Raw genomic sequence first — 14,619 nt, forward strand, 5'->3', positions numbered from 1 at the left:
GTGTTTTTAATAAATAATGTTCAAAATAAACGTTAATCCTTACTGAAAATCATATGCAAAAATTACCTTAAATGGATCATAGACCCAGATTTAAAACCCAAAATTATAACATGTATAGAAGAAAATATAAGGAGAAAAATCTTTGTTACCTTTGAGTAGGCAAGGATTCTTAGATAGAACACAAAACACATAAACTATATTTTAGTAAACTAATAAACTGAACTTCAATTTTTAAACAGATACTTTTATCAGTATATGGCAGTATATATCTTATCTAAATTATTAGTAAAATTGAACAACATGAGACAAAGGAAAAAAAAACTTCTCTTTTGTTTGATAATATCGCTCATTTCTCCAATTGTTTTGGATTATAGAGTTCAAGCAATACTTTTAAAAGATGCATACTTCTATGTCATTTACAACATTGTTTTAGCCTCCCACCCAAAGATAAAATAAGACATTGATGGAGGGACTTTGCTAAAATAGAAGTCTTAACTTTTGTATGTTAATCCTACTAGAAATAATATAATCTTACGTATAATGGCAAAGATTGTGGAGGCATACTAAGGTTTTTATTACTGCTTCTTCTGATTCCAAGATAGGGCTGATGACCCATTCTGTCTAATAGGCTAAGAACAGGGATGTCGTATGTCTATCGTGTATCAAAACATTGAAGAGTTAGTGTGATGCCTTCAGAGTGTCTTCCCTTGATATAGCAACTAGGAGGCTGAATGATCCAGCTGGTGCAGTTATTAGACATTGGAGTTTCCATCAGCCTGGATCCCTGAGTGACAGTGTAGACAAAGAACACCGATAAAATGTAGCATGAATGAGAGATAAACTTTTGCTTTGTTAAGCCACTCATATTTGGGAATGTTTGTTATCACTGCATATCCTAACCTAACAAATATACTTTGTTAGGTTACTTTTTTATTACCACTTTCAATATACCCATGTCAAGGACTCTTATTTATTAATTCACATTAAAATTTGTCTGATATGTCAACTTTACTCACTCATAATCTATCTTATCTAATTATTTGCCTTTATTCTATTCAGTCACTTACATTTGTAACATCAACATTATTTCTACTTTTATTTTCTGTCTTGCCATAGCTTAGAAAATGCATTTTAGTCATAGGAACATGTGCACCCAAAGAGCTTCTGAACCCAGAAGAGGCGTACAGTTATATGAACCAGAGCTGTCATTTTTCTGAAACCCTTGGAGTTACAATGGGCCAACTTCTATGTAAGAATTGTGGCAGAGCAAATGAGTGACTTGCAGTGGTAAAGAGTAAGAAAGATATTAATAGTTACATGTGTATCATAGAAAGTTTTCTAATGTATAATGGTGTAAAAATCATTTACATTTAGTATACTTGAATTTTGTAATATGGATTTTCATTCTTATAATTATTAATTTCCAGTATTTTAAATAAAATGGTGAACAAAATTTCTAGAAAAATGATCAGAGAGACAAGCAGCATTTGACAAATGAAGATATGTGAACAGCCTCAAACCCGTGGACAAATGTTCAACTTATCAGAAACAAAATACATATATTAATAAAATAGAATAGTAATAAAACATAGATTTGCCTATCTTATTGGTAAACACTGAAAATAACTACAGAAAATAAAGTTGACATGATATGAGGAAATTCACTAAAAATGGTGTTTTGGAACAAAGAGTACTGCAAATTTTGTAGGGAAATATTGATAATTTATATTAAGATAAAGCAAACATTTTCAAGAAAATTCTAATCATAATGGAAATAAAGCAGCTACAAAGTTCAAAACAGAAGATTAACAGAATTTATATACAATATACGTAAGTCAACTAATTGAATATAAATGCATTTAAATACAAGGAAATGTGTTCATTTTTAACAAATATGTGTTTGTCTTCTACAATTATCCTATAATTGTGTCATGATGTTTGTAGTCTCCAAGGACACAGTGGTGAACAGAGAGACACATCCCTGTTCAAAGTATGACATAAAAGTTGGGTGCAGTGACCCACCTCTATAATCCCTTGGAGGATGAGGTGGAAGCATCGCTTGAGACCAAGACTTCAAGATTAGCCTGAGCAACCTAATGAGAACTCTTTATACAAAATAACAAAAACAAAAATAGCAAGGTGTGGTGATGAGCACCTGTAGTCCCAACTACCTGGGAGACTGAGGCAGGAGGATCCCTTGCACCCAGGTGAGGCTGCAGTGAGTCATGATCAGGCCATTGCACTCCAGCCTGGGCAACAGAGAGAGACCCTCTCTCAAAAAACAAACAAACAAAAACAAGGCACAGCATAAAATCAAACCATGATAAATGAGATTAACGAAGAATGGAAATCTGGATGATGTAATAGGGTATGTTGGGATGGGGTGGAACAGCAGCGGGATATCTAGAGTGGACAGTGAGGTGAGGCCTTACTGCCAAAGTGCCATTTAACCTGAAAGCTAAAAGACAAGAAATAGCTGAAGGAAAGGCAAGCTAGATGAACAAACACAGAGGCTCTAGGATAAAGATAAGCTTGGTGTTTGAAGAATATAAAGATACCATGGATTTGAGCCTGGTGAGTCAGAGGAAGAGTGCTGCGGAATAAATTTAAAATTAGATGGTCAAGTCTTTTGCTACTTGGAGGCCAAGGTAAGGGAAATTGATTTTATTTCAGGTGCTGTGGTTAAGAGGCAGAGGACTTTCCCCAGGAAGAGTAATCTGGATTTGTTTACATTTTACAGATCATTCTGGTTTCTGTAAGGAAAACTGTTCAGGGAGCTGGAGATAAAACAGTGCAACTTCTAAAGTGAGTGTTGTAGTATTAAGGAAAGAAATAAAGAAGTCTGGGCCAGGACAGTAGCTGTGAGACTCGAAAGAAGTGAAGTGATTCAATAGCTGTGTGATTACTGAAGTTCTAGATTTTGGGGGTTTTGAATAGAGCTACTAGATGGTTTTCTTTGTTGCAATAGGGAAGACTAGAAGGAGAATACGTTAGTGGTCAGTACAAGGGGAGAAATCATGAGCTCGTGTTTGTCATTGTGACTCTAAGATGGAATTTTAAGCAAGCCTACTTACTGCATATATAAATTGGGATCTCAGTGGATGAGTCAGAGCCCTTTTCATAGAAGTGGTTTTATGAGTCAAAATAGTAGATGACAGCTCTAAGGGAGACAATGTAGATAGAAGTAAGAGCAAAGAAATCTTTTGGAAGTCCCTAATCCGGTTTCCCTTTAAATCTATGTCGCCTAACACTCACCATAATAGCAAGCACATTTTTCTCTCTCTTCAGAAAAATATGAAACTAGAACTGTGTTATTTAATAAGTTACAGGAAGCTCTGCAGTGCCACATTTAATATAAAACCTATTCACCCACATTTCAGATTTAAATATTTTTATTATAAATTAACAAATTACAGTTGCATATATTTATGCAGTACAAAGTGATGTTATGATTTATAAATACAATGTGTAATAATTAAAACAAGCTAACATATCCATCACCTCAAATATTTATCATTTTGTGATGTGAATGTTTGAAATTTATTCTTAGTAATTTAAAAATGTGCAATACAACATTATTAGCTATATTCACCACACTGTGTAATAAATCTAAAAAAACCTTATTCCTCCTGTATAACTGAGGCTATGTGCTCTTTGACCACCATCTCCCCATTCTCTCATTCCCTGCCCCATTTTGCTCTCTGCTTCTATGAGTTCGGATGTTTCAGATTCCACATATAAGTGGGAACATGTGGTATATCTGTTTCTGTGTCCAGTGTGTATCACATAGCATAATTTTCTTCAATTCCATTCATTTTGTTAAAAATGACAGAACATATTTCTTTTGTAAGGCGGTGTGGCATCGCATTGTGAATATACACCATTTTCTCTTTGTCCATTCATCTGTTGATGGACACTTAGGTTGGTTCCATAATTTTGCTATTGTGATTATTGCTGCAAGGAATGCTGGAGTGTAGGCATCTCTTCAACATATTGATTGTAAATGTTTTCTTTTTGAGATGGAGTCTCACTCTGTTGCCCAGGCTGGAGTACAGTGGCGTGATCTCAGCTCACTGCAACCTCTGCTCCTCCAGGTTTAAGCAATTCTCTGCCTCAGCCTCCGGAGTAGCTGGGATTACAGGCACATGCCACCATGCCTGGCTAATTTTTTTGTATTTTTAGTAGAGACGGGGTTTCACCATCTTGGCCAGGCTAGTCGTGAACTCCTGACCTCGTGTTCCACCCGCCTCGGCCTCCCAAAGTGCTGGGATTACAGGTGTGAGCCACTGCGCCCGGCCTTGATTGTAAATCTTTTCGGTAAATACCCAGAAGTGAGATTGCCAAATCATATGGTAATTCTACTTTTGTTTTTTTGAGGGACCACCATACAGTTTTTCATAAATGACTATACAAACATCTATCCACCAACAATGTACAAGGGTTACCTTTTCTCCACATCTTCACCAACCCTTGTTACGTTTCGTTCTTTTTACAATAGCATTTCTGAAAGACATGATGTATTATATCATTGTGATTTTAATTTTCATTTCACTAATTATTAGTGATGTTGAGCATTTTTCCTATATCTGCTGTCCATTTGTATGTCTTCTTTTGAGAAATGTATATTCAGAACCTTTGACCAGTTTTAAATTCGATTATTTGTTTCTTTTCTCCAGAATTGTTTGAATTCCTTATATAATTTGGATATTAATCTCTAACAGATCTACAGCTTGCTAACATTGTCTCCCATACTGTAAGTTGTATATTCACTGTGTTGTTTCCTTTGTTATGCAGAAGCTTTTTATTTAGACATAATACAATTTGTCTATTTTTGCTTTTGTTGCCCATGCTCTTGCCAAATCTAAAACAAATCATTTCCCAGATAAATGTTGTATAGTTTTTCCCCTGTGTTTTCATCTAGTATTGCTCCTTCTGCTTTCTACTGGATAGTAGAAATCTAATAGAATTCTGTCCAGGTTTTGTTTCAAGGACTATGCAGCATAAAGCTAATTTGAATTTCCCAATACTAAAGCTACTAAACCATCACTCCCTTTGTGAGCAAAAATTACTACTTTTTTTTACTTTATTTGAAAATTGAATGGTGAGACTCATTTGGATGCAAAGAACAGTTGCATTTTATTGTCTAAAGTAATTCAATTAGTGGTCATTCTTTAAAACTTTGATGATTTCTCTTGACTATTTTCCTTATCAGAATGCAGACATGAAAAGCACAGGTGTCTTTTTGAGAAAAAAAAATCTTGCTTTTATGAAGAAAATATAAAACTAATAGTGGAAGAAGAATGTGGACGGGTTGAGGTGCCTCAGGCCTGGACTCATCTGTCTCACTAAGTGTGTCTCCTCACAGCTGACCTCCAGCTTCTGCCTTTCCTGAACACACACATTTTTATGTTTTCTGCATTCAGGTTGAATCATTAGATTCTAATAAAATCCTCTAGGAAAGACATTATATCTTTCAAACACTCATATAAATCAGAACACCACCTAGGCAGAATAAGTGTTAGCTGACACCCAAAGTTAGAAATGGCTTCAGTAATTAAGGTAGTACTGTGTTCCTGCTGTCACTTCCTATATTTTTTTTAATCAACACATTTCTTAGTCCCATTGTCTTTTATGCCCGAGGTTTCTAAGAAAAGAGAAAACAAGATAGCTTCACTGTAGAGACTGACCTGGGAGCATGCACGTGACTTTATCTTTTTCTTTGCTATTACTATATTTAAACATGGTTTATTACTTAATATGGAGAAAAATAAAATGAAATTAATGAAAGGGTAATAGAAACACAAATGCTGAATTGAAATTATGCCTTTTGATGCAATATGACCAGAAAATTTAATCATATTTCTATATTTTTACCAAATATATCAACATAGAGATAAGCAAAGCTTTATTATCAGAAAGACATGGTATCCTTATATGTGAAACTCTGAGGACATAAACTGCTCATTATCCTTTTCCTTATCATATTGCAAGTACTCGTGTGTTTAACTCCATTTAGGCATCCCAGGGAACTGTAAACAGTATCACAGTTACCGTGAAAACAAACATTAAAAATAACTATATTAGAAATATCATTGTTTATTTGGTTCAGACAGTAAATTCTAAAGCCATTTGTGTACTCACACATATTGTATCCTGGCATTTATAATTTCACATTCTTATAAGTGATTTCAAAACCCATCTGATCCCTGCCATTCTAGAATATAAATATGAATATTTATTATTTTGTAATGGTTTTATAAGTCAAAAGTCTAGTCTTTCTCCTTTAAGGGAGATACTGCTGAATGAAGCCAACCATCTTGATCCTTTTCAGGTTTATGTAAAATGAAGGATGAAGAACATAAGTAGCCATGGGAATCTCAAGAATGCTAAGTCTCTGTTATGAAATATGCCTTCTGCCTAGTCAGAAATGACTCCTCTTCCGCTCCATTGCCTGGGAATATTCAGAGCAAGGTGAATTGTCGGCAAAGTGTCATGCTATAAATCTCACAATCAATGCACTCGTCAGAATGGGCACCTTTCATTCAGTGGTGGAAAGAAGCAATAATAACATTTTAGAGGCTGCTTTTTGAAATAATGTTCTGAATGCAAGCACTTAAAAGGACTTGAAGTATTACCCAGTGACCTCTGGAAGAAAACTGCCTTCTTAGGGAACCTAAGGTCTGTCTCATTGTGCCTTTGCAATACATTGAGAAGTAACTTGAGATTGAGATGTACCTGAATGACTATGAGATTGTCTAGCAAATATTAATTTCATCCAGATATTAATTCTTTCTGGAATCTCCCTACTTATAAGAGAACGGGCCACCTCCAAAAGACCTATCAGAGTATTTCAGTCATTGAAACTCATGCCCAGAAAAATGACCAATAAGCTGTGATTTTGTTGCTCTCGTGGTCTGTCAAAATCTGAAAGTTTAAAATTTCTCTTACCGGAAAACAAATTTGTATCCCCTCTAAAGAATCTATGAGCAGGTTGGAGCCTTCAGGTGATAATGCTCTACTATTAAAAAATACAGGCCGGGCACGATGGCTTATGCCTGTAATCCCAGCACTTTGGGAGGCCAAGGCGGGTGGATCACTTGAGGTCAGGAGTTCGAGACCAGCCTGATCAACATGGTGAAACCCCGTCTCTATTGAAAATACAAAAAATAGCTAGGCGTGGTGGTGCACGCCTGTAATCCCAGCTACTCAGGAGGCTGAGGAAGGAGAATCACTTTGAGCCCAGGAGGCAGAGGTTGCAGCGAGCTGAGACCAGGCCATTGCACTCCAGCCTGGGCAACAAAAGCAAAACTCCATCTCAAAAAAAATAAAAATAATAAATACATAAATATTATGTTACCAGTGCAAGTTAACTCTAACTGGTTTTGATAACTCTTTTGTGCAAGGTACAGGGCAGATTATAATCGTCCTGTTATCTTTCGTTACTACATGAGTTTTAATGGACTTTCTGTTTATTGATTTCTCTTCCTAAGTAATCATCCTTGAAGGTATGCATAATGCTGCTTGCGCTAAATAATTGATAGCATGTAGAGTTACTGGGAAAGCTATGACAAGCTGGAGGATGTCGCAGAAAGAGGCTTAGTAGCACAGTGATAAATATAGTAAGAGGCCAGTGCTGTCAGGAGAGGAATATCATATGATTAATTGCTCTATTACTTTTTCTTGGTCTTCAGAAAAGCAAGAGGATATTAAAAAGGAAGTAGAAAACAAAGCACTTTGTTGAGTGTCGCTTCTTCTTATTCATTGGGGTAGAGGGTGAAAGAAAATGCTTTAGTTTCTGTTATATCTTTATTTGTAGAAAGCTGATGCAATAATAGATTCTCTTCAAATTGTATAGAAAAATACTCTTCCATAATGATAGGTTAATTATTTTAATTTTACAGGAGTATTTAGAAAGAATGTCTATTTCCAATGAATTAGCTATTATTTTGAATGTGGATTATTGAAGGAAACTGGAAATGCCAAAACTGTTAGCACAGTAAACATAAACTGCATCAGAAACAGTCCTGGTGCCCAAAGAAAACAGGGATTTGTATTTAAAATTAGTTTATGTTTGTTTTAAATTATTGGCAAATATTATATCAAAAATGTCCTTTCTTAGGAGTGTGTGGTTATGAAGTTATACTGTAACCTTTTACACACACACACATACACATACATACAGACATGTCTTGATGGCTTCAATAGAAATAAAAATCAGTTTCACATTGTATTAAAGCATATAACCTCAAAATTATCATGAATTTTGAGAACTTATCTTTATGTAATTATACAATAATTTGTTAAAATTATTGGTCTTGCAAATAAAATACAATTTTAAAATTCCATTGTAATTTTATTTCTCAAAATGTAAATCCTAAATTTTAATTTGATATTATCAAGTTTCCAAAACTCACCAGAGTGCTAGGCTGGATATATATGTGTATCACGGAACCCAGACAGATGGATATATATTGAAGCCATATGTAACAGAATATATTTTAGAACCTTTTATTGCCAAAAAGTGAACTTGGTACCTTGGTTCTGATAGGATGAGTGGGGCAGGGGTGGAGGTTAATACACATCTTCTGTAGTCAACTTTGGTATTTTGGTTTCTCTCTACTATCTTCTAATGTGTGCAAATTTTTTACCACCTAAACTACCCCTAATTACATAACTGCTTACAGGCTGATTTTTGTGTGTGTGTTTTGTTTGTTTGTTTGTTTGTTTTTGTTTTTTTGAGACGGAGTTTTGCACTGTCGCCTGGGCTGGAGTGGAGTGGCACGATCTTGGCTCACTGCAACCTCCACCTCCCGGGTTCAAGCAATCCTCCTGCCTCAGTATCTCAAGTAGCTGGGATTACAGGCACCTGCCACCATGCCCAGCTACTTTTTTGTATTTTTAGTAGAGACGGGGTTTCACCATGTTGGTGAGGCTAGTCTCGAACTCCTGACCTTGTGATTTGCCCAACTCAGCTTCCCAAAGTGCTAGGATTACAGGCATGAGCCACTATGCCTGGCCTACAGGCTGATCCTTTAAGCAGAATATATTACAACAGAAATCTCCACAGTTTATCTGTTTAGCATAGTGTATGCCATAAACATGGATCATTCTCTCCCATTCATCAAAATAGTGTATATTACTGATAAGATATTGTTTCTTTCATCCAGCTCCTGCCATGTCTATGAATTTTAATCTATAGATACCAAATAAACCTTGTAAAATTGTTACCATATCCCCATAAATTTAAACAATAGCACTAGTTTTGAAACAATAGCATAGTGTATGATTTTCTTTAGCTTTAAAAATATGATGACATATCCCATACACTAGGATTTGTTAAAAATATATGTAAATACATTGTTCACATTCCTACTTGAATCTTTGAGGTAAATGCCAAATATCAGAATTATCTCTACTGAAGGAAGAATGTAGTTCTTATTTAAAACAAATAACTAAGTTCATCCAATTTTACTTAGCTTTTCAGTATCAATTCCAAAATCTCATACTGGATTATTTTCAAAACTTAAACATATTAATTTACAAAAAGTATTTTGCTAAGTAACAAAGGAATTTTCATTAAATTACTAATTTAGGACTTAACAGCCAAGGTCATGATAGGTGCTATGGAAAACAGAAAGCTACAGTTTATTATCCACAAAGCAGCCAGATATTACTTTTAAATATAAATCAGATTATTTCCTTTCTCTACTTAGCTTTCCTTGGCAATTTGTACAAAGTTCAGAACCTACAACAGGGTAAATCAGACAATAAATAAGCCAATAAATCTGGACCCTTACTAACTCTCCAACCTCATGAAATGCTACTTTCCCCTTAGCTCTCTAGGGCCTAGCGCATTTGCCTTCTTTCTATTCTCCCACCTTGGACATTTACATTAGCTTGGCCTTTACTGGGAATTATCTGCCTACATCACTTTGCAAGGTGATCTCTATTTGTCAGAAGTCTCAGTTTAAACATCCCTTCCTTAGTGAGGCCTTCTCTTACACACAAGTTGCAAATCATTGACTATTGTATCACTGTTTTACAGACTTTCATAGTATATATCAGTGTCTGAAAGTGTCAGACAGTGTTTGCTTAATTATTTAATTAATTAATTTGCTTCTTTGCAGCATTTACCTATTGTGATAGGCAGAAAAATGGCCTTCCAAAGATGTCAGCATTCTGAAATCTGAGCCTGAAACACGTTACCTAACATGGCTAAAGGGATGTGGTTCTAGATGTGGTCAAATTTAAGGACCTTGAGATGGAGCGATTATCCTAGATTGCAGCTGCTATGCCTAATCTAATCACAGGAATCCTTACAAGTAGAGAAACTTTCCTGACTGCAGTCATTCAGACAGACATGTGGTTATGGAAGAAAATCACAGACAGGTGCAACATTGCTGGCTTTGAAGATGGAAGAAAGGAATCACAAGTCAAGGAAAGTGGGTGATCTCTAGAGCATAGAAAATGCAAGGAAACTGATTCACCCCTAGAGCTTTCAGAAAGACATGCAGGCCTGCCAACGCCTGGATTTAATTTGCCATATTGGACTTCCGACTTAAGAAATACAAGAGATTGTTTTTGTACTGGTTGAGCCATCAGTATTGTGGAACTGTGTTATAGCAGCAATAGAAGATTAATACAACCATGAAAACCTCAAGATCAGAAACCCCATTCATCTGTTTCATTCTCTATGGCCAGAGCCTAGAAATGGGCATGGTGCACAGATGTTACTCAGTAAATCACTGTTAATACACAAACTCATGTTGAAATTAACCAGAAATGAACACATCCTTGAAGATATGTATTGGATAAGACATATGTTCTTTTAAAAATACAATTAAATAATATTTTATCAGCTAATATATATTATCCAAATTTCTCTAGACATCATATAATATAACATAATTATAAGTAAAAGAGTACATTATTGCTAAAAATAGCCCCTATATTCTTAATGAAATAAATGACTGATAAAGCCTCCCCAAAATGTGTCCAAAAGTCAAGAGAATAGTACAATGAACACGGTGTACTCATTTCCCAGCCATACAATTTATCAACTCATTATCAGTTTTGCTTCATCTCATCCCATCCATTTCCCTTTCTTTATAATATTTTGAAGCAAATTCAAGACCTCATGTAATTTCAACAGCAAATATCTCAATATGTATCTTTAAAAGGTAAGGACTGAATATATCCTAATTAACAATTTCCAAAGTTACAACAAGTCATTTTTGCCCCCTTGATTCTGTTATACCATCCACATGATTTGATTTGGTCAATGAGGTGTTAGTGGATGGGATACAGAGATACTTGAACAAGTTAGTGTGTGTTTCCTCTGCTTACCCTTTCCCTGTGCCATTACTGTGAGGACATTCCCAGTATAGCCCACTAGAGGATGAGAAACATATGGAATGAGCCAAGTCACCCCAGTCATCAAAGCTAAAGGCGTCCTAGCTCAGATTCCTGACAGTGACTCTAGGCTTGTGAGTGAGCCTAGATGAAATCACTCCCCCACAGACCTGACCTAAACAAATGCTCATTGTTCTATGTCACTGAGTTTTGAGGGTTATTAGCATTAAAATGGCAATAGATAAGTCGTACAAAGGCTCTATGTTATAAATTAGTGATGGGTTTAGCAGAGATCTTTAATCTCATTTTTCCCCCCTGGGATAAGGATTTAGGTTTGAGGAGATCAAAATCTTATGAAAGTTGGAGAGCTCCATTTGAGAGAAAGAATGATATAGAACAAATACACAATGAGATATGAAAGTGAACATATTTTCAGAACAAAAAAAATATATAGTAGCCTTGGTAATCTAGGTACCTGTGTTGTGAGGTTTGTTTAGCCAAATAATTGCAATCTGGCTTCCGATCTCTACCCAAAACATTCAATAAACTCCAGCACTCACAGAGGCCCAAGAGCTTAAAAAAAACACCAGTTGCATTAGTTTTACAATAAATCTGACTTTCTTCTTACTTAATGGTATAATTTATGTAAAGAGAATGTCAAATGAAGTACTATTAAAATAAGATAACAATTGTAACCTTTTTTTTTTTTTTTTTCTAGTGTCCCACATGGGGTGTCTTTCGGATAAGAAGTAAGTAGCCAAAATTTCTGGGCATATGGGAACTGTCAGGTTCATGCTGGAAACTGTGTTGCTCATATTTCAGAAGTGCTGCAGAGTACTAAGCGCAGTGTACAGACACACTTGTCATGTCATTATTCCTTTTTTAAATATCTTTCCAGACTTCTGATAGTTTCATAGATTTTGCTTAAGGAAGAACACCATTCGAGTATCAAACTAAGTAGTCATACTGCTTAAGACCTGCCAGGACCATGAGGATTATCTCCTGATTGGACTTTGACAGTGTGCTAATTATTTGTGACATTTTTGTAATAAGGGAATTGTGCTTATAAAAATAAATAAATCCAAGATATTCTTCTTACAGATTGTCTTATTAATCTCAATTGTATGTATCATCTGGGGTAGGATGAATTTATTCATATCACAGAAAACACTTCATTCCTAAATATGCTGAAACTATTGGATGACTTTTCATTAGAAAATGGGAGTACAAAGCTGGGTCTTTGTTGATTAGAATACCAGTAATTTGAAGGCTAATTACATTAAACTTTTAATCTCCACATCTTGGATTTAAAAGCATCTAGGATTTTCTTTTTTTCTTTTTGTAGTTGCAGTTCTTTTTTTTATTATTATACTTTAAGTTCTGGGATACATGTGCAGAACGTGCAGGTTTGGTACATAGATATACACGTGCCACGGTGGTTTACTGCACCCATTTTCCCATCAACTGCATTAAGTATTTCTCCTAATGCTATCCCTCCCCTAGCCCCCATCCCCCAACAGGCCCTGGTGTGTGATGTTCCCCACCCTGTGCCCATGTGCTCTCATTGTTCAACTCCCACTTATGAGTGAGAACATGCAGTGTTTGGTTTTCTGTTCCTGTGTTAGTTTGCTGAGAATGACGGTTTCCAGCTTCATCCATGTCCCTGCAAAGGACATGAACTCATCCTTTTGTATGGCTACATAGTATTCCATGGTATATATTTGCCACACTTTCTTTGTCCAGTCTATAACTGATGGGCATTTGGGTTGGTTCCAAGTCTTTTCTTTCAACCTTTTGCTGTGGATAGCAAAACGTGAGTTAAAACTCTGGTTATGTAAAAATAAATTTTGAATAATATTTCTATGGAATCCTTTGGTTTTAGCCTTTATTCTTTCTTGCATATAGAAAAACAGATATATCCTATCAAAATAAATGCGTTTCAGATATATGAAACAAAGAATGTAAAAGTGCCCAATATTTCAACCCTTGCTCCATCCTGTTCATGACTAGAACTGTGCGAAATTTATTGGTGTCTTCAAAATTTTAATGATCCTTCCGTTTCCTTGGCACATATGTATTTAGTAAGATGGGCAATAAAAATCCTTATAAAATTCCCTTGTAAATTTTTCCAAGTAGATTAAAATGAATTACCTAATTTGAATCTCAGGAGATTTCTGTTTATTACAAAGGTCATTTAGATATTTATTATTTTTTTTCTGGTAAAACAGATTGACCATTAATTATATTAACTATTAAAACAGTCATTATGTCCTCTTTGTTACATAAAATAGTTATTTTATGTGTTTACAATTCTGACTATGTCTTCTCTTACATTTTAACCTATGTTTACATAGGTTCACTTTCATTACTATCCCTGAAGTGTAAAGAGCAACTATGAACTAATTTGCAGTGGTTAACAACAATCCCACTTTCAGTGAGTTTGACTTAAAAAGCTCAATTTCTTGTTCACACTACACGTGAAACATCAGTTTCAGGAGCTTTGTTTGCTGTGGCCACTCTGAAATTAGGCTGACATGGGCACGACCAGGTTATCCTACAATCCAATCAGCCTGGGCCTCAAGGTTGGCTATGGCAGGAAAGGGGACTAGGAATTACATGATAGGTACATGGCACGTGCAACCATGAGAGTCAGGTAGTGCAACTACCAGATTCAAATAAAAATATTTATTTTAATATATATATGTATGACCTAGAGAATAATGTATTATACACAGATAGATAGCTTTTTTTCAAACTTGGAAGATATATGAGACTCATATTCACATCATTGTTCTAAAGTAAAATAACATATTCAAATGACATTAATTATTGCTTTCCTGTCCAATAAATCATGTAATTGTACAAGATATATTTTTTAAATGTATGCATGATTGTGTTATGTAGAAAAATGATCAATTTGCTCTAAAAAAGAGAACCATGGTACCAGGTTAAGGCTGTAATTGAACAATATTAACAATTATTCCATAGGTAATACAATTAAAGATATTGTACCTATAAATGTTAAGCATTCAACTCAATCAGACCTGCTTTCTAAAAAAGTTTATTTCTAGTAGAATTTATCTCGTTTACATCTCAAAGTTGATTTCCGCTTGATCTCTTCTGTATCTTAACATGGATGGAATTGATATTGGGGAGTGGAACAAAGTCAGACAATTTCTACACAATGCTACATAAATTTATCTAGGTTGGAAAAAGAGATAATGACAATCACCCACTTACATTATATATTTGCTGTTTTTCTGAAGT

At 35.1% G+C, this 14,619-nt stretch overlaps 1 long non-coding RNA gene across 1 annotated transcript; it reads right to left on the reverse strand.

Annotated features, from left to right (window-relative positions):
- Positions 1-5,055: 5,055 nt before the first annotated feature.
- LOC108529794 (uncharacterized) lies at positions 5,056-11,478 on the reverse strand. The gene is made up of 2 exons (XR_001885678.1): positions 11,347-11,478; positions 5,056-5,644 (listed from the first exon to the last, which is right to left on the reverse strand). It is a non-coding gene; the product is annotated as an uncharacterized LOC108529794 (long non-coding RNA).
- Between the last annotated feature and the right edge of the window lie 3,141 nt (positions 11,479-14,619).

The sequence above is a fragment of the Rhinopithecus bieti genome, unplaced genomic scaffold, assembly GCF_001698545.2.
Source record: "Rhinopithecus bieti isolate Rb0 unplaced genomic scaffold, ASM169854v2 scaffold_6113, whole genome shotgun sequence".
NCBI classification, from domain to species: Eukaryota; Metazoa; Chordata; class Mammalia; order Primates; family Cercopithecidae; genus Rhinopithecus; species Rhinopithecus bieti.